We start from the raw sequence: 19,993 nt of genomic DNA on the forward strand, positions 1-19,993 counted from the left end.
TTGACGTCATTCCCGTTTGTCGTCCCGCTCGAGGACCCCGCCACGGCACTGCCTCCACAGCCTCGGGCGTCGATCGCCGGCATCTTGCCATCATGGGTCCGCCTGCTGGAGCCGATCGCAGAGTAGCTGTTACCAATGGTACCAGTCCTCCACATCGGGATCGTAGTCCTGTGGTCAGCATTGCTCCTGGCACTGCTGCTTCTCCTGGTCCAGGGACAGCGGCAGGTCGTATGTCAGCCTGACCTCCCTTTGTAGTCGTCCATTGATGGGCCAGGCTGAACAGCTGGGCCCCGTGGCTGACTCGATGGGGGCTCGCTTGGTGGCTGGAGCCTCAAAAGGACCATCGGCCTCCCTCTCTGGACCTTTGATGAAGGAGTCAGTGAGACGTATATCCTTGCACCATGCCCGGAGACTGACCAGATGGTGGACCCTCCAGTACCAGTTGACACACGAAGTACCACACCAGCCTCCTCACTCTCCCCCTGATGAGGCGATTATGGCCCCACCTCCCTCTGTCCCACAGGAGGACTTTCGGGCCCACCAAGAACTCTTAAAAAGGGTGGCATCAAGCCTCCACCTCCAAGCAGAGGAGATGGAGGCACCCTCAGACTCCCTGTTTAATATACTGTCCTCCTCAGCACCGGTCAGGATGGGCTTGCTTCTCCACCAAAGGGTGGCAAAAATTTCAAATGCCCTGTGGCAAACCCAGCCTCATTGGCCCCCATCTCTAAGAGAGTGGAACGCAAGTATTTTGTGCCCGCCAAGGGGCATGAATACTTACACACCCACCCTGCTCCTAACTCCCTGGTGGTTGAGTCGGTCAACCACAGGGAACGGCAGGGCCAAGCAGCTCCTATCCTGAAAAATAAAGATTCGCGGAGGCTGGATTCATTTGGAAGAAAAATTCATTCATCCTCGAGCTTCCAGTTGCAGGTGGCGAACCACCAGGCCGGTATGAGTTCTATCTGTGGGGCTCCCTGACCAAGTTCGAGGACTCCCTCCAGGAGCACGACAGGAAGGAGTACAAAGCGCTGGTGGAGGAGGGCACAGTGGCTACCAGGGCACCCCTGCAGGCAGCTTTGGATGCAGGGGACATGGCCGCGCAGTTCATGGCCTCGGCGGTGTCCACGAGAAGGGCATCATGTCTCTTGCTCTCTGGGCTGTCCAGCTAGGTGCAGACCTCCCTCTAGGACGTCCTGTTTGATGGCAAAGCCCTGTTTGCGGAACAAATGGATACAAAGCTGCATGGCCTGGAAGACTCCCGCATGACTCTCCAGACTCTGGGTCTCTATGTTCCGGCTCCGGCTAAACCTATGTTCAAGCCGCAGCAGACTCCCGTTCAGGCCATCCATTCAAAATATGAGATTGCTTATAAGAAGTCGCGGGACTATAAGAGGCACCCACAGAGGCAGTCTTGGCCTGTCCCCAGCCTGGGTCCTCCAAGGGCAAAGGCAGTTTTGACAGGACGCCTGGGGGTGCCCTGCCAGTTCTCATCAGGGATCCACCCTCATAAAGCTTCCCTTCTCCAATCAGTTATGTGCTTTCCTCCCGGAGTGGTCGCAGCTGATCTCGGATCTTGGGTCCTCAACACCATCTCCCAGGGTTATATCCTCCAGTTTACTTCCTCCCCGCCTCCCTACCCCCGTCCCTCCTGGGGGATCTCTCGCAGGAGGCTCTGCTCAAGCAGAGGTGGGGTGGTTCCTGGGCGTAGGAGCAGTGGAAGTGGTTCTGGGGGAGTTCAAAGGCCAGGGGTACTACTCCCACTATTTCCTTATCCCGAAGGCCAAACGGGGGCTCAGGCCCATCTTGGACCTGCGAGGCCTCAACTGGTACATGGTGAAGCTCAAGTTCCGCATGGTCTCCTTGGCCTCTATCATCCCCCTCTGGATCCCGGGGACTGGTTTGCTGCCCTCAATCTGCAGGACACGTACTTTCACATTCATATATTCGAGGGGCACAGACACTTCCTCCGTTTCATGGTAGGGAAGGAACACTACCAATTTACGGTCCTCCCGTTTGGCCTGTCCAGTGCCCCCAGTGTATGTCGGTGGTGGTGGCCTATCTCAGGCGCCGGGGGGGTCCAGATCTTTCCCTATTTGGATGACTGGTTGGTCAAGGGCAGCTCCCGGTTGCAGATGCGGGATCACGTGGTGCTCCTTCTGTCCACGTGCACCACTTTGAGCCTGTTGGTAAACAACACCAAGTCCACCTTAATCCCGATACAACGCATAGAGTTTAATGTGGCAGTCCTGGATGCCTTGTCAGCCAGAGCCTCCCTCTCACCGGACAGGTTCAAGACCCTGAAGGGGCTCATGGACATGATCACAAGGTTTCCAGTGGCAACAGCCAGAGTGTGCCTCCAGCTCTTGGGTCACATGTCGGCGTGCACGTATGTGGTCTTTTAGCTCTGGTTGGCCTCGGAGTTCTCCCAGGCCAGGAACAGAATGGAAAAAGTCCTCACGGTGCCTGAACCAGTGATCACCTCCCTACGTGGTGGTCCTCCCCGAGAAACATGCTACAAGGGGTCCCGTTCAGGGGCAGGGCCCGGTCGCTGGACCTGGTGTCTGATGCGTCGGACCTGGGATGGGGGGCCCATGTGGGGAACATTCAGACGCAAGATCTGTGGTCGGCTCAGGATCTGACCCTCCACATAAAAGTCAAGAAGCTCAGGGCGGTACGGCTGGCGTGCATGCCCTTCCGCTCGCACCTGTGGGGCCGGGTGGTCAGGGTCGTCACGGACAACATGGCCTCGATGTTTTTCATCAACAGGAAAGGTGGGGGCCCGATCCTCTTCCACGAAGTCCTCAGGCTGTGGGACTTTTGTATAGCCCACAACATCTGCCTACAGGCCTTCCATCTGCCGGGCGCCCGGAACGCATAGGCGGATCGCTTGAGCAGGGACTTCTCCTTTCAGCCAGAGATGGTGCACAGACCTTTCCAAGTGTGGGGAACTCCCCAGGTGGACCTGTTCGCGACTCGGCAGAACCGTCGCTGTCCCCAGTTCTGCTCCTGAGGGGGGCTGGGATGGGGCACTATCTCCGATGTTTTCCTTCTGTCCTGGTCAGGCCAGTTTCTCTATGCCTTTCCCCATTCCCGCTCATCGGCAAGGTCCTGGAAAAGATAGACGGACAAGGCCCGGGTCCTTCTGATTGTCCCGGAATGGCCTAGGCAGCATTGGTACGGGACCCTCACAGGCCTGGTGGTCGCCCCATCCTGCATGGACCAGCTCTCCCAGGACCAGAGCCGCCGCCTCCACCCCAACCTAGCAGCACACCACCTCACGGCGTCACTGCTCAATGGTTAGGTAGAGAGGAAAGGACGTGTTCAGAAGGGGTTCAGCACATCCTCCTAGAAAGCAGGCGGCCCTCCATTCACTGAACCTGCTTGGCAAAGTGGTCTCAGTTTTCCAGATGGGCGAAAGAGTGGGGCGTTTTCCCGGTGGCCGCCCCGATCCATCTTATTCTGGACTACCTCCTTCACCTTAGAGCGCAGGGCCTGGTGCCCTCGTCAGTCAGGGTGCACCTGGTGGCCATATCGGGCTTCCATCCGCCGGTGCAGGGCCACATGGTATTCTCCCATGCTATGACTGGACGATTCCTTAAGGGGTGGATCATCTCTTCCCGTATGTTAGGCCCCCAGTCCTGCAGTGAGACCTAAACCTGGCATTGTCCTGTCTCACGGGGCCCCCGTTTGAGCTGCTAGCCACGTGCTCCTGGTCACGCCTTTTGTGGAAGGTGGCCTTCCTGGTTGCGATCACGTCAGCTAGGCAGGTCTCAGAACTCAGGGCCCTGACCTCAGAGTCCCCGTACACGGTGTTCCTCCCGAAGGTGGTCTCCACCTATCACATGGGTCAGGACATTTTTTCTGCATGCATCCAGTGAGGAGTACCGCCGCCACCCACTGGATGTGAGACGGGCTCTGGCTTTTTACCTGGAGCGGACTAAGCCTTTTAGAAAGTCCTCGCAACTGTTCATTGCCTTGGCCGAGCGCATGAAGAGTCGGCTGATCTCCACTCAGCCGCTCTCCAACTGGATCACCTCGTGCATCCGTACCTGTTATGACCTGGGGGGAATTCTTCCACCATCAATTGTAAGGGCACACTCGACTAGGGTGCAAGCCTCGTCAGCTGCCTTTTTAGTACATGTCCCCATTCAGGACATTTGCAGGGCTGCCACATGGTCTTCAGTTCACATGTTCGCCTTGCATTATGCGATCGTCTCCCAGACCAGGGATGATGCCGGGTTCGGCAGGGCTGTGCTCTGTCCCAAGAATTTGTGAACGCCTACCCACTTCCAACAGATATAGCTTGGAATCACCTATTGTGGAATACACATGAGCAATCACTCGAATAAGAAAAGACAGTTACCTTTTCTGTAACTGGTATTCTTCAAGATATGTTGCTCATGTCTATTCCACATCATAGAATCCTAGAATATCAGGGTTGGAAGGGACCTCAGGAGGTCATCTAGTCCAACCCCCCTGCTCAACGCAGGACCAAATCCCAACTAAATCATCCCAGCCAAGGCTTTGTCAAGCCTGACCTTAAAAACCTCTAAGGGAGAGTTCACCACCTCCTTAGGTAACCCATTCCAGTGCTTCACCACCTTCCTAGTGAAATTTTTTTTCCTAACATCCAACCTAAACCTCCCCCACTGCAATTTGAGACCATTACTCCTTGTTCTGTCATCAGGAACCACTGAGAACAGTCTAGATCCATCCTCTTTGGAACCCCCTTTCAGGTACTTGAAAGCAGCTATCAAATCCCCCCTCATTCTTCTCTTCTGCAAACTAAACAATCCAGTTCCCTCAGCCTCTCCTCATAAGTCATGTGCTCCAGCCCCATAATCATTTTTGTTGCCCTCTGTTGGACTCTTTCCAATTTTTCCACATCCTTCTTGTAGGGTGGGGCCCAAAACTAGACATAGTACTCCAGATGCCTGAGCAATATCTTTATACTCCTCCCTGGTCATTTGTCCAATCTTGCACTTCTTGTAAGCTTCTTTTTTGCGTTTAAGATCAGCAAGGATTACACTGTTAAGCCAAGCCAAGCCATATTTACTGTTCTTTCTATACATTGGGATGTTTTTTTCCTGCAACCTCAATAAGGATTCTTTAAAATACAGCCAGCTCTCCTGGACTCCTTTGCCCCTCATGTTATTCTCCATGGGGATCCTGCCCATCTGTTCCCTGAGGGAGTCAAAGTCTGCTTTTCTGAAGTCCAGGGTCCATATTCTGCTGCTCTCCTTTCTTCCTTGTGTCAGGATCCTGAACTTGACCATCTCATGGTCACTGCCTGCCAGGTTCCCATCCACTTTTGCTTCCCCTATTAATTCTTCCCGGTTTGTGAGCAGCAGGTCTAGAAGAGCTCTGCCCCTAGTTGGTTCCTCCAGCACCTGCACCAGGAAATTGTTCCCTACACTTTCCAAAAACTTCCTGGATTGTCTGTGCACCGCTGTATTGCTCTCCCAGCAGATATCAGGGTGATTAAAGTCTCCCATGAGAACCAGGGCCTGCGATCTAGCAACTTCTGCTAGTTGCTGGAAGAAAGCCTCATCCCCCTCATCTGGTGATCTATAGCAGATTCCCACCACGACATCACCCTTGTTGCTTACACTTCGAAACTTAATCCAGAGACTCTCAGGTTTTTCTACAGTTTCATACCGGAGCGCTGAGCAGTCATACTCCTCTCTTACATACAATGCAACTCTCCCACTTTTTCTGCCCTGCTTGTCCTTCCTGAACAGTTTATATCCACCCATGACAGTACTCCAGTCATGTGAGTTATCCCACCAAGTCTCTGCTATTCCAATGACATCATAGTTCCTTGACTGTGCCAGGACTTCCAGTTCTCCCTGCCTGTTTCCCAGGCTTCTTGCATTTGTGTATAGGTACTTGAAATAACTCGCTGAGTGTCCCGCTTTCTCAGTATGAGACAGGAGTCCTCCCCTCTTGTGCTCTCCTGCTCGTTCTTCTTCCCGGTATTCCATTTCCCCACTTACCTCAGGGCTTTGGTCTCCTTCCCCGGTGAACCTAGTTTAAAGCCCTCCTCGCTAGGTTAGCCAGCCTGCTTGCAAAGATGCTCTTCCCTCTCTTCGTTAGGTGGAGCCCGTCTCTACCTAGCACTCCTCCTTCTTGGAACACCATCCCATGGTCGAAGAATCCAAAGCCTTCTCTGACACCACCTGCGCAGCCATTCGTTGCCTTCCACAATTCGACGGTCTCTACCCAGGCCTTTTCCCTGCACAGTGAGGATGGACGAGAACACCACTTGCGCCTCAAACGCCTTTATCCTTCTTCCCAGAGCACGCTTAAGGTCATTCTTGGCAGTATCATTGGTGCCCACGTGGAGAAGCAGGAAGGGTTAGCGATCCGAGGGCTTGATGAGTCCCATTCTCCTTCCCCTCTGTCGGAGTTGTCTGGCAAGAAGGAACTGAGGGTGGGGAGAGTGCGCAGCACCCTTTTTACCGTGCCATGGAGGCGCCACTCATTGGGTCACTAGGGCGCTCCCCTACGGGTACTGCTAGGGGAACAACTTCCGGCACCGGTGCACATGGCAAGCACGCACACCTATTGTGGAATAGACACATCTCAAAGAACACCAGTTACGGAAAAGGTAACTGTCTTTTCTTTCTGGCTTGAACACCACCCCCAATAAGGAATTTGCATTTGGAGCATAGTTAACAATTGATGATCCATTAGCTAAAAAGAACCCAAGTCCTTCCATAGCTGAATTGCCTCTTCTGGGCTAATAAGAGAAAAAACATATTTATGTTAAAGCAAGCGGGTATAAAACTAAATATCAGTATGAACCTGATCTTTTGAGTATGGATATGGTGAGATTTTTTTTTTAACATAGTCACTTTTGTGACCATAACCCTACTTCAGTGAAATAACATAGATATGGAAGGTGCCTAATGTTTTAGGCATCCGATCATGTATGTTTGAAAGCTCTAACCTTTTATCATGTATTTGTATTATTGTAGCACCTAGGACCCTACTACTAGTCATACACCATAAACCCATTGTGCTACGTGCAGCACACACAATAGAAAAGATGGTCTCTGCCTCAAAGAGCTTACAGTCTAAGTATAAAACGAGGCAGTGGATGGGTATGGAAGGGAGTACAAAGAAACAGTGAGACAGTATTGGTCAGAATAATAGGCAGTGGTCTCAGTATACCAGCAGCCTACCCGTTGTCCAGTTTTTTTGTAGGTGTCACAGGAAAGGAGAGTTTTGTATGTGTTGCAGACAACTCTTGGTATCTTACAGATTCCGGTATGTGGCTATGTATATATTTTGTTACTGTAACAAAGGTTCTTAGGTGTGGGTCTCAACTTCCTAATGTTAAAATCGTGAAAGGAGAAATTTCTTTTTTGTGAATTATTGTTTTTTATGCTAGTGGACAGCATTGTGGTCTCTCTTTATAGCAGAGGCTTAGAAGCTAGGACTCCTGGATTCTTTTCCTCTGTCAACCATTTGCTGTGACCTTGGGGAAGTCACTCAACTTTCTGTGGTTCAGTTTATTTGCTTGTAAAATTAACATTACTTATCTCTCAAGAGTGTTGTGCCTGAGAATTAGTTAGCATTTATGAAGTGCTTTCAGATGCATGGAGGCATATATAAGTGCAAAAAAAATGTAATTTAAGAGTTCAACCAGCTAGGTGTGCAAAGACTTCAAATCTAGATGCTGCACTAGGCGCACACACAGATTCAGAAGATGGTGTGCAAGCTGAAATGTTAAAAATAAATTAAATGCAATATAAAAATCAAAACTAGTACTGAAAACTTGAACCTAATCCTCAGAAGCATGGGAAACCACTGTTCTTGCCTGAATAAAGGGGTAGCATAATTATGTGAAATACTGAAGATTAAACAATTTAAATTTTGGTTGGATTGTAAACAGGTGATGACTGACCAATGAAGGTCCAAATTCCCTTGGTCAAGTCCTCAAAAGGGAAAAGCTACCATGTCCCATCCTAGGTTCTTCAGCACATAATAGTGATTGAGCAAGAAATCAGATTTCCTTTCTGACTGTACTTCCCAATAGGAATATCTGGACTCTTAGGGATGTTTCTCTTTGTGATGGAGCATCTGCCCACAAGGGGTTAATAGATCCCTAGGGAGGCTGCACAGGAGTCAGCCAATTAGAGAGAGGCTGTGAGGAGCAGCCAATCAGGGCCAGGCAGGCCCATATAAGAAGAGCTGCAGGGCAGAGCAGCTTCAGTAGCTGCCTAGAGCTTGAGGAGGGAAAATCAGGCTCCTAACAGGAGTGCACAGAGCAGTGCTGCTAGCAGCACTGGGTGATGGGGGGCGGGGAAGCTAAACATGATTCCTAATTGGCTGCAGGGATTTGCAGGCTGGGGGCCTAATGCAAGGGCAAAGAGGATGCTGGGGTGCCACAGTGAAGTGGCCCAGGGAAATGAATTGAGGAGTCGGAGGGGATGCAGAAAGTGGTGGCCATCTATAGGGTCCCTGGGCCAGGACCCAGAGTAATGGACAGGCCCAGATCCCCATCCCCCCCACCACTGAGGAAGTGACCAGGCAGTGGGCTGCAGTTGCCACTGAGGGAAGTGGCTGGACAGCAGACTGCAGTCCCCCTGGCAAGGGAAGTACGGACTGTGGCATAGCTGGAGGGCTTTGTCCTGAAGAGGACTCTGTGGTCCTTGGAATGACACTGGTTTGGAGCAGAAGTGATGGCAGCAAGATATCACCAGAAGAAGGTGCACTGGCTAGTAGAGCTAATCCCCGGGACAGCCAGCAGGAGGCGCTGTGGTGGTGAGTGAATCCTATCTCACTCTCCAGTTCTATCTGTGAAAGAGAGCATGAGACCCATTTCCACCTTAACGGCAGGCTAAAATCCAAAAGTGAATAAGACAAGAAAAAAGAACCATCCTATGGGGATGACCATCCTCTGCTTCTTGAAAAGGCAGAGAAAAAACCACTAGAAAACAGGAAAGAGCTGCAGAAGTAGGCCTGGAGGCAGAATATTCTAGTTATCACATGGATGGTTCCAAATGGATGGTTCAGGCAAGGGGATTTGGAGGACAGTGAAGCATAGATATTCTCTAACTTTTCAAGCTCCTCCACATCCCTTCGGAGATTGCTCTGACAGGCCAGGAGCCATTCCCAGCAAGAGATGCAAAGAAAATTCAGAGTGCTTTCTGCCAACAGCGGAACAGGGTCAGACTCCCTGTGGTAGTCCATGATGATAGGATTTTCCCATCAACATCCAAACTCCCATAGTCATGATTACAGATGTCATCCTCTGACAATTGAGAGATCAGCTATGGCACCCAAAGTATGTAGGGTATATGTTTGAGGTCAGAGTGGGCTCACAGCATCCACTTTCCAGAGTCAAGAGCAGTCAGGTTGGCTCTGCAGACCAGGGTCCATGAATGTACTTCGTGTGCCCTGCTTAATTTAATTCTAAATATTGAAGAGGTGCAGATCACCTCCTGAGCAAGAGGTCATATTGGCACAATTGATATACAAGGGATACCAAATGCAAACAGACTGGCTAAGCCATGAGCAGATACAAAACCCAGAACCAGAAAATATTCCAGCTGTTATCCAAGGAATTAAGTCAGCTTCAGGTGGAACCATTCACATCGAGCTGCAAAACAAAGGTGAACCTTTTCTTCCCCACGGAAACGGACTAAAAATGACTGAAGAAATGCTCTGGCTCAAAAATGGCTGAATCAACTTCTGTATGCCTTTCCCCACTCCCCTAATGGATCTGTCGAAGAAGTCTTCACTCATCTTCTCAGTAGGCAAAACCTTTACTTTAAGTGTATTATGGCTTGGCTAACTGATAAAACTCAATGATGATAGTCATAAATGGGGAATCATCATCCAATGGGAGGTGTTTCTAATGGTGTGTTCCAGTGATCTATTTTTGACCTAATGCTATTCAATATCTTGGTCAATGATCCTGAAAAAAATTAAATCCATGCTGGTAAATAATTGCAAATAAGTCAGTATGATAGAGCAATCTGGATCACTTAGTAAAGTGGGCTCATTTGAACAATATGCATTTTAATACAGCCAAATGTATGAACTCAGGATCATCTGAGTCTCTGGTTGATCACCCATGGTCTTGAGGCTCCTAAGGGCAGTATATCTATCCGGACCAACAATTTAATCCGGTCTTCTCTATGTGTGGTCAGCACTTAGTGCTGCAAGCTGTCACAACTCATCTATTCCAAACAATGACATCTATTTCTCTTTAATTACATACTTCCTTGTTGCAATACGCTGGCAAGAAGTCTCCCCAAAAGCTCTGCTCTCAAAAGTTGCCAGCTTTTTATTGCACGTTTGACAAGGGTAAGATTTTTTTTTTCATACACTACAGCCATTTATAACAAAAGTTAACTCTCATTTTCATACTTCACAGGAAATAATTCTCCCATGAATTTGCTCAAAGGCAAAAGAGAATCTGAGGCACATTCTGGATGTGAGAAGAGCTGTTAAAATATAGGTTAATAGGATCACTTCAGGAAAACAGTTTTCCTTCTTTCATGTCTGAACCTGAAAACATCCAAATCCTCCATTGCTAAGTGTCATTGTAACATTTTCCCTTGCAGAGAAACCTATTCCAGGAGGGATCAGAGGCCCCTCAATACTTTTGCCATTGGAGAATCTCCTGGGCAGAAAGGGTGGCAGCAATCACAGAGGAAGTCTAAATAAACTGTCACCTGCTCATCCATCAACACACATATAAAGCACCACTGGCTTGACCTTTGCTTCTCTGCAGAAACATCCTTTGGCAGGAAGGCACTCTAAAGTAGGGTTCCCAAAATAGATCAATGCTTCTAATTTTAGGAAAGGGAGGATGAGACCTTATGTCTGTCCTGCTTATTGCTGCTTTAATTCTTTTTACTGTTCACTATGTGCCAAAGGAATCAGGCTCAGGGAGAGGAAAGAGTCTAAAATGGAAAACATGTTACCTGAGTTCATTTCTGAGACTGTCTTTCCCCAATCTGCCTCATATGAGAAGTCCTTTGGATATCTTCATGATGGCACTTCGAGGTTCCAGATACTGTATATAGTTAAAACCGTTAAAAACATCACTGTTAAAGTTATATAGCACTGTTCGCCGCTCCAGGCCAATGGGAGCGGCGGGAAGCAGCGCGGGCCAAGGGATGTGCTGGCCTCCGCTGCCCCCATTGGCCTGTGACGGCAAACCGTAGCCAGTGGGAACTGCGATCGACTGAACCTGCGGACACATGCCAAAGGTTGCCAACCCCTGTTATGTAGTCTCTTAAGAAATGTAGTGTTTCCATACTGCTTTGTGAGTACTTGTCTGACTCACGTGGCAGAGGGGTATAAGACAATTCTGAATAATCTCAGATATCTGCAAGAATATCAGTGTCCAGCCCATTGTCTCTGACTGGGGAAGAGGCCAGTCTAAGAGAGGATGTCAGGTAACAAATTTTCCATTTGGCCAAAAATTTGCTCTGGATTGAAGAGGATACAAGGTATCTGGTATGGAAACATTTCCCCCCCTAGATTTAAATGTTCAGTTATATAATTTGTGTTACAAAATAAAAATTGCCTTTGCAATTGAGTTATCATGCTTACAGATTGCAAGTGGATTATTTTTTTCCTTACGAAATGTTGTCTATATTGAGAAATTATATACATTGATTGTATGGTCTCTTTAAGAATGCTGTTTTCTATTTCTCATCTCATTTCAAGACACAGGCATAGAAAAGGCCCAGAGAAGGGCATGTTTACGCTTAGGTGTAGCATGTATTGATTATATGAAAGTGTTCAATTTGCCATTTGAAATGGGGAGATGAAGGGAGAAGAGAGTGAAGACCTTGTAAGCGGCATCTGTTCTGAGAATACTTTGTAAATAGCTGACACTTTACGTATCCTTTTTTTGCCTTGGAGGAATGTAATATTTGGTATAGAAAGCCTAGAAGTGTCCATAGAGGGGATTTGCCTCAACCGTCCCTTCATTTTGGTGTAAAATGTTTATAAAGAGCTTTTGTAAGCTTCCCTCTAGTATATTGCTGGCTACCCAAAAAACCCCAAACAAACAACAGTACAACCTCCACGGTATTTGTACAATATTGCTAACCTGCTCTTTTCATATACATCCTGCAAGAGCACCAGGACACGAAGAGCTTTCTGTTCAGATGACACGGCTACTTTAACTCTAGGGAAAACTGAACTTCTTTTTGACAAACAAAACCTGGTCAATAGAGACTGCAGCCATGTCTACACTATAAACTTTGGTCAACTCAAGTTACATTGTCGTTCAGCCACTGAAGTTTATATATCACTGGGACAGATGAATACTTGGCTGCTTGCACTGGCAAATGTGTCTGCTCACCAGGAGTGCTTGTGTCAATATAAAGTGTGGTGGACCATCTGCTGTAATCCATTTTGGGACATGTTTTATGAGATAGTAATGATTTTCCCAGGGATTTCTGGGAGCTGGAGGCCAAGTTACCAGCATGCAACTTTCTCCAGCCCATGATACCTTCCATGTCTTGTAACTTTTGCATTGCTATTTAAAATCCCAGTCCCTTCTGACACTTTTTGTTCTCTGCCATCTGACAGAAGCCTGGAGCCCATAGAGCTTATTACTGTTCTCGTTAATGTTGCAAATACAAGACACATGATTCTCTTGAATATGCAGGCCTTCAGGAAGTTCTTCAATACGCAGGATCACAATGAGAAAGACATCTCATTGTGGAGATCTTTGAGGACAGTTTGCTTGGGGACATAACAGGGGGGAAAAAATTCCAGGTTGCTTGTAGCAGTTGCAGGTGGAATGGTTCTGGGGCTGAGAAACAAGCACTGACTGGTTGGAGCACAGTGTGGGGTTGGGACAGTGAGCAGTGGCTGCAGAACTTTTGGGTGCGAAAAGGTCACATTCCTGAATTTGTGTATCAAGCTCACCCCAGCCCTCCAGCACATGAGCACCAGAATGAGAGCTGCTTTGACAGTGGAGAAGTGAGTGGTAATTACACTCTGGAAGGGGGGGAGGGATAGCTCAGTGGTTTGAGCCTTCGCTTGCTAAGCCCAGGGTTGTGAGTTCAATCCTTGAGGGGGCCACTTAGGGATCTGGGGCAAAATCAGTACTTGGTCCTGCTAGTGAAGGCAGGGGGCTGGACTCAATGACCTTTCAGGGTCCCTTCCAGGTCTATGAGATAGATAGGTATAGGAAGCTTGCAATGCCAAATTGCTACCAGTCAATGGGAAATTATTTTGCAGTTGGGAAATCCACAGTGGGGGCCCTTGTCATGCAAATGTGTAGGGCCATTAATTGTCTCGTGCTGCACAGGGCTGGGACTTTTGGCAAGGTGCAGGAAATAGTGGATGTATTTGTAGCAGTGTGGTTCCCGAAGTGCTGTAGGCAATAGATGGCACCAGCCCACCTTGCCACAGAGTACATCAACAGAAAGAGCTACTTTTCTATGGTTCTGCAACCAGTGATGGATCACGGTGGATACTTCAGTGATATCAATGTGACTGGTCAGAGAAGGTGCATGATGTTCTCATCTTTAAGAACACAGGACTGTTCAGGAAGCTGCAAGCAGAGACATTATTTCCTGACCAACGGCTTATCATTGGTGATTTGGAAGTGCCTGTTGTGATCTTGAATGCAGAATGACAGCTGAATGTGCTTTTGGTAGGTTGAAGGGACCCTGGCAGAGTTTACTCACTAGATTGAATCTCAGTGAGAAAAATATCCCAATGATTATAACTGCCTTTTGTGTCCGGCATAATTTCTGTGAGGCGGGGGGGGGAAGCTGCCATCAGGGTGGAGGGTGTAGTAAGATGAGGCCCTGAAGCATAAACTCTTGTATCAAAGGCCCAGTCTGAGGTCTGAAGCCTGAACCAAAGTACTTTCAGGCATTGCTAAGCAAAAGCTGGGCTGTGAGCCAGAGGCAGGTCCCACTCACAGAAGTTGGTAAGAAGAGGGCTGCTAGAAGCAGGTGCATCCACATATAAGTGCTAATAAGAGGAACTTGTGCCAAATGGCACCTGGACATCCCAATACGAGGACACTCCACAGAGATAACAAGGAACAGGCAGGTGCATCTTAAAAGACAGGGTCAAAAGGACAGCATGATGGATAGATCTGTTTGAGTGAAACAACATGATCAAAGGGGGAGACAGCACCCTAATGAGTCAAGGGGCTGTACGTCAATACGTCAGTAGGGATGAGTAATCTGTCTTGTAACTGTATAAAAGTAGGTCCCGGAGTGCACATCTTTGTCTGGCCTAGAGGGCAGTGGAAAGTCCCACCACTGACTGAGCCGCTCCATTGCCAGGTGACACAAATTCATCGTATGTCTTGTAGAGTCTACGGGAAACTATTACTGTACTTCATTTGACAATAAACCTGGCTCGGGTTCCTTCGTACCTTTCTAGAATCTGTGGTCTTTGTGGGTTCTCTCGGGGTTTGCTGTATCAGCTATCTGCACAGAACTGGGGCAGCACACAGAGGGAACACGCACGCAGCCAACTATTGTCATCATCGAACAAGAGCAGAGCACCACACCAGTAGCTACTGACAACAGAGGGGGAGCTGGCTGTCTGAGTTTGAATAGCCTGATTTAAAAGAGCCCAATATAGGGCTGTGTTTAAGGGTTGTTTTTCAGTCATCCGCAATAGTGTTCTCTCTTAATGGCTTGAGATAGTGCATGTCTTGTGTAACTTAAGTCATGTATTCTTTGTTTTTTGCCTTCTGCTGTCTATCCTTTAGTGCCGTCTGCAAATTATAAATACTGCTGGGCCTGTAGCTTTGCCTGCCACTATGAATTTTATGGTTCTTGCTGCACATTTATAAATATGGCTGGGTATTTTCATTATCTGAATTCTGTGGTGCTTCATGTGCATTTATAAATTCTGTTTGATTTCTTTGCTGCCACGTGTTCTGTAATATTTGTTGTGAAATAAATAATCAGGTACTTGATTATCCAAAAATACAACTTTGAACGCAAAAATTCATTACCCAAAATCAAAGTGCAAATAAACACATACATACAATATTATACAAACTTAACATAATAGGATGAAACTTTTAAAATTCCTGTTGAAAAGGAAGTAAACAGTAATGTCCAGTTGTGTAAACAAAAAGGTAGTTCAGTGTACTCTGTTGTGGCTACAGACATCAATCTGTGATTTTTCACAGGTGTATGTGCAGCTGTGGCTTTGTTTGATGAGAAGTAGAGTGATGGGGTAAGGATGTGGTCTGTGATGCTACATAGTATGCTGGATGGAGCAGTGTAGGGAGTAGCAACTGTGGAGTTCTCCAAGGAGTGCGAAGGCTGATTCCAGGATTTTTTGACCTGTAGGTTAACCAGGATGTGCACCATTTAGGTTTGCTGCCTGAGAAGACCAATTAGGTTCTGGTGCATTTCACACTCCTTGTCCTCCTGGGACCACTGGGCCTTTTGCTGGTCCTCTCTGTTCTTCTCCATGCTCTTAGTCGTATTGGCCTTCCTGGTCCAGTGCAGTACTGGCTTGTAAGATCTCACCAAACATATCCTCCCTAGTCTTCCTTCTCCTCATCAGGATTAGGTGATCTATGGCCACGGAGGGGGCACCTAAGGCCACCACTCCAGAAGCTGCTGATAAAAACAGACAGATATGCCTTAGATTTATAGTCACAACAGAAATGGAAAGATAAGTTTCAAAACACCCTTCCCTTATTCCCAAAAATACTTTTTAATAAGAAATGCTTATTGACATTTCAGCTTTGGAGCACTAGGCTATAGCACCGCTCCACAGCTCCAACCATGGTGAGTGCAGCCTGGCCTGGAGGATGGGCGGGGGGCTTTCTGTTGCATGAAGCTATAGAATTCCAGCCCCGATTCCATGATATGGGGCAGTGGCATGTGACAAGGTGCTCCACTCATGTATAGTGCCTCCTTCTGGCCACTATGGGGATTACTTCTGCAAGGTTGATACCCCTTCCTGCTGTTTTATGCCATCACTTCATCCCTCTCTCTGGTCTGCAGCCCCATTCTCACTCTTAAGAACTGCAGTGTCCTCTTCGTGACTTGGCCCTTTGGCCAGATCACTCCGTGTGCCCCCCTTCAGGGATACAGTCCTTCACCTTCTCTGTCACTCCTACAGTAACCCAGGTAGTCTTCCAGTTCATTGCCCCACCAGTGCCACTTCCCTAGTGGCAGATAAAGGAGCCCAGGCCTACCCTTTACCGCGGGTTCTAGTCTAGGGACCTTTGGTTTGAGCATTGGCCTACTAAACCCAGGGTTGTGAGTTCAATCCTTGAGGGAGCCATTTAGGGATCTGGGGCAAAAATCTGTCTGGGGATTGGTCCTGCTTTGAGAAGGGGGCTGGACTAGATGACCTGAGGTCCCTTCCAACCCTGATATTCTATGACAAAACCCAGTAGTTCTGGGCTTTACTTTGTCAGCCCTCACTGCTCATTCCCTGGACTGCTTCCTATTCTTCTGGTTCCCCCCTTTCTCTTGATGTACTACCTCCAAACCCTCTTCCTAGGAAGTGACTGCTGCCCCGTCTGTTGCCAGCTTCCTGGCATTATAGGCCACACCTCTTCCTGGTATTATTTTTCATAGACAGTGGTGATTTTGGCTGATATCTCACTCCTGAGGGGCACAGAAAACCCAGCTGTCAGTAGCATCCTGAAGCCACCTGTGCTCATGTGCTGCTGGCTTGTTTGCTATGATAGTGCCAGCCAAGCTGTTTACAATACTTTCCCAAACTCTGCAATGTGGAGGAAGAAATAAGGTCACCGTCCCTAGAAACTCTGCAATCCTCTCTTGAAGATATCTCCAGAGAAGTTTGAGATTTCTCAGGATAAAAGGGAAATCCCTACTCACTGAAATAAGGTGCTACACAGTTCTCCCACTGTCTGGCCCAACAAGGGAATTGAAAGCAGATAGCAACTCTACTTCTGTTTGTTCTACTTCTGCCTAAGCACAGGAATTGTTTTGAATGTATTTCCTAACTTTTTATATTCTCTCAATGAACCAGTAAAACAATGAAAAATCAATATCTTTGTCTGGTACTCTTTGAAGATGGTCCGGGTACTGTCTTTAAATGGCCAGGGCGGGAGGGAAAAGCAAATAAAATATTGTACGCACAAATGCATACACACTCATCCAAGCTCCTTCCCTTTCATCAGCAAGCTAATCTGTGCTTGCCTGGTGAGACTGGCTAGACTCCTGCTGAGTTTCAAACAGGCCCTAGCTTGTGTCATGGTTGGAGTCCTCTGTTGCCTCTCCTTCCTCCTCCGTGTTGTTCACAGCAGGGTTTTCTGTCTTGGGCTCCTCTAAGGTATCCGCAGTAGTCTGTGGGGTGCTTGTGAGATCAATGCCAAGGATGTCATGCAGTTCATTGTAAAAGCGGGTTTCAGAGTAACAGCCATGTTAGTCTGTATCCACAAAAAGAAGAACAGGAGTACTTGTGGCACCTTAGAGACTAACAAATTTATTAGAGCATAAGCTTTCGTGGACTACAGCCCACTTCTTCGGATGCATATAGAATGGAACATATATTGAGGAGATATATATATACACACATACAGAGAGCATAAACAGGTGGGACTGCTGAGCTAGAATTGATATGCAAACTAGACACAATCAACTCCGGTTTGAATAAGGACTGGGAATGGCTGAGCCATTACAAACATTGACTCTATCTCCCCTTGTAAGTATTCTCACACTTATTATCAAACTGTCTGTACTGGGCTAGCTTGATTATCACTTCAGAAGTTTTTTTTTTTTCTCTTAATTAATTGGCCTCTCAGAGTTGGTAAGACAACTCCCACCTGTTTATGCTCTCTGTATGTGTGTATATATATCTCCTCAATATATGTTCCATTCTATATGCATCCGAAGAAGTGGGCTGTAGTCCACGAAAGCTTATGCTCTAATAAATTTGTTAGTCTCTAAGGTGCCACAAGTACTCCTGTTTTTCTTATTGTAAAAGCGGCAGGTCTGAGGGTGCACCAGATTTCTTACTGCTTTCCCTCGCCTTTTGGTATCCCTGGTGAAATTCCTTTGCTTTCATGCGGCACTGTTGCTGTTCCCTGTCATACATCCTGCATCCCTGTGCAATTTGCTTATAGATACCCATCTTTCTACATCTGTTCCGTAGCTGTTATTTCTTGCACAGTCTCTTGTCCCCACAGACCAGGAAAGCCAATAAGTCTTGCCTGCTCCAGGCAGGAGTGTGTAGTACCTCTGTGTGCACAGAGCCAAGGTTGGTTGCAGGGCCGTCCTTAGGATTAATGGGGCCCTAAGCAGTATTATTAAACTGGTGCCCCTATGCCCGACGGCAACCCGGACTCACAGCCTGAGGGGGGGATGGATGAGGCAGCAAAGGATACTGAGTCACCTGGCCTGCCTCATGGCAGCAGGGAATCATAGTTCCCCATAGAGACCCCCATACTCTCTCCCTCATGCAGAATGCATGGCGCCGGTGCATTCGGCTCTGTGAATACGGCACCTGCCGAAGGAGACTGCAGTGCACGCTGGGTGTGCAGGAGCCGACCTGCTCTTACCTGCTATCATGGGCAGTGGGTGAAGCTGCTGCTTGGGAAGGCTAGCTCTCCAGCCTACCTCTTCTGCCTGTGGCCCCGCCCGTACTCCACCCAGACCCTGCCCTCTCCCCACTGTCTCCCTCCTTTCTAATTTACTTTGTGTGATCTCCATAACAATAGACATGATTTTGAAATTTCACCAACTTTAAAAAATATGTTTCCAAAGATTTTAGGCATAACAAAGAATTTGATATCTTACTAAAGTACTGATTTTGCTAGAGGGTTCTCTTAAAACTAGTTCATCAAATAGAAATAAAGAAAGGGAAACTCGTTTGTCCAGCTATCTGGCAGGAAAGGGGTGTTGTCCCTTTAAGGGCTGTCTTCAACAGAGGGTGAAGGGAGAAAGGGATGGATAGAAAGGACAGGAAGACTTTGGAAGCAAGTTTTTTGTACTATAGTAATTAAAATTAAAATGTGTATTTTAGATAAGGATGGTCCTTTGAAGGATTTAATTAAAAAACTATATGTCAAGATCCAAGCATGTAAGGCTAAAGATGAATACTCAGATTGTGCATCTAAAAATCTATGCAAGGATTTTTTTAGAGATGTGACTTTATCATCTTCTCCAACAGACTAATGAAATATTTTTAAACTAAGATCCTGTAGACTAACATGTTCTGAGTAAATATCACAGTAATGCACGGATGTTTTTGTCAGTAAATTCAGAAACTGACAGTATATACCTGGGGAGTTGGCTTCATTACCACTTGAGAGGCTCTTTAACAGTTTCAATGTTGTGCTAATAGGTCTGGCAGCCTGGAAGTCTTTTTCATTTTTAAGTTACTAGATCCCCTCTGGAGGAAGACTCACCAGGCTGCAGCAGCTAACTGTGGGAACCTGCAGGAAGGGTCAGAACAGGGATAGGAAGAGCCGGGAGGTGTGGACGCTAAGACCCAGGGGTGCCCAAATTTTCGGGTGCCCATATGCAAACGCTTACGCTGTGCTGTGTATACTTAAGGAAGGCCCTGGTCGGTTGGACGCAAACAACAAAGGTAAGTTGCTAGGTGTGCTTCCCAAGGTGGGCAACTAGGAAAGGTCATCACTGAAAAGGGTTGTGTATGCAAAATTTCTGGCTGAAATCATAGAATATCAGGGTTGGAAGGGACCTCAGGAGGTCATCTAGTCCAATCCCCTGCTCAAAGCAGGACCAATTCTCAACTAAATCATCCCAGCCAGGGCTTTGTCAAGCCTGACCTTACAAACCTCTAACGAAGGAGATTCCATCACCTCCCTAGATAACCCATTCCAGTGCTTCACCATCCTCCTAGTGAAAAAGTTTTTCCTGATATCCAACCTAAACCTCCCCTATAGCCATTTACAAGACAAACTTTGCCTCTCTACAAAGGAAAAAGGACACTAAACTATCTAAACTGCTACATGCCACAAGCAGCCACAACAGTAGTTCCCTTAACCCACCCAGCAATATTGTTAATTTTTCCA

The sequence above is a fragment of the Trachemys scripta genome, chromosome 3 (genome assembly GCF_013100865.1).
Source record: "Trachemys scripta elegans isolate TJP31775 chromosome 3, CAS_Tse_1.0, whole genome shotgun sequence".
Taxonomy (NCBI): domain Eukaryota; kingdom Metazoa; phylum Chordata; order Testudines; family Emydidae; genus Trachemys; species Trachemys scripta.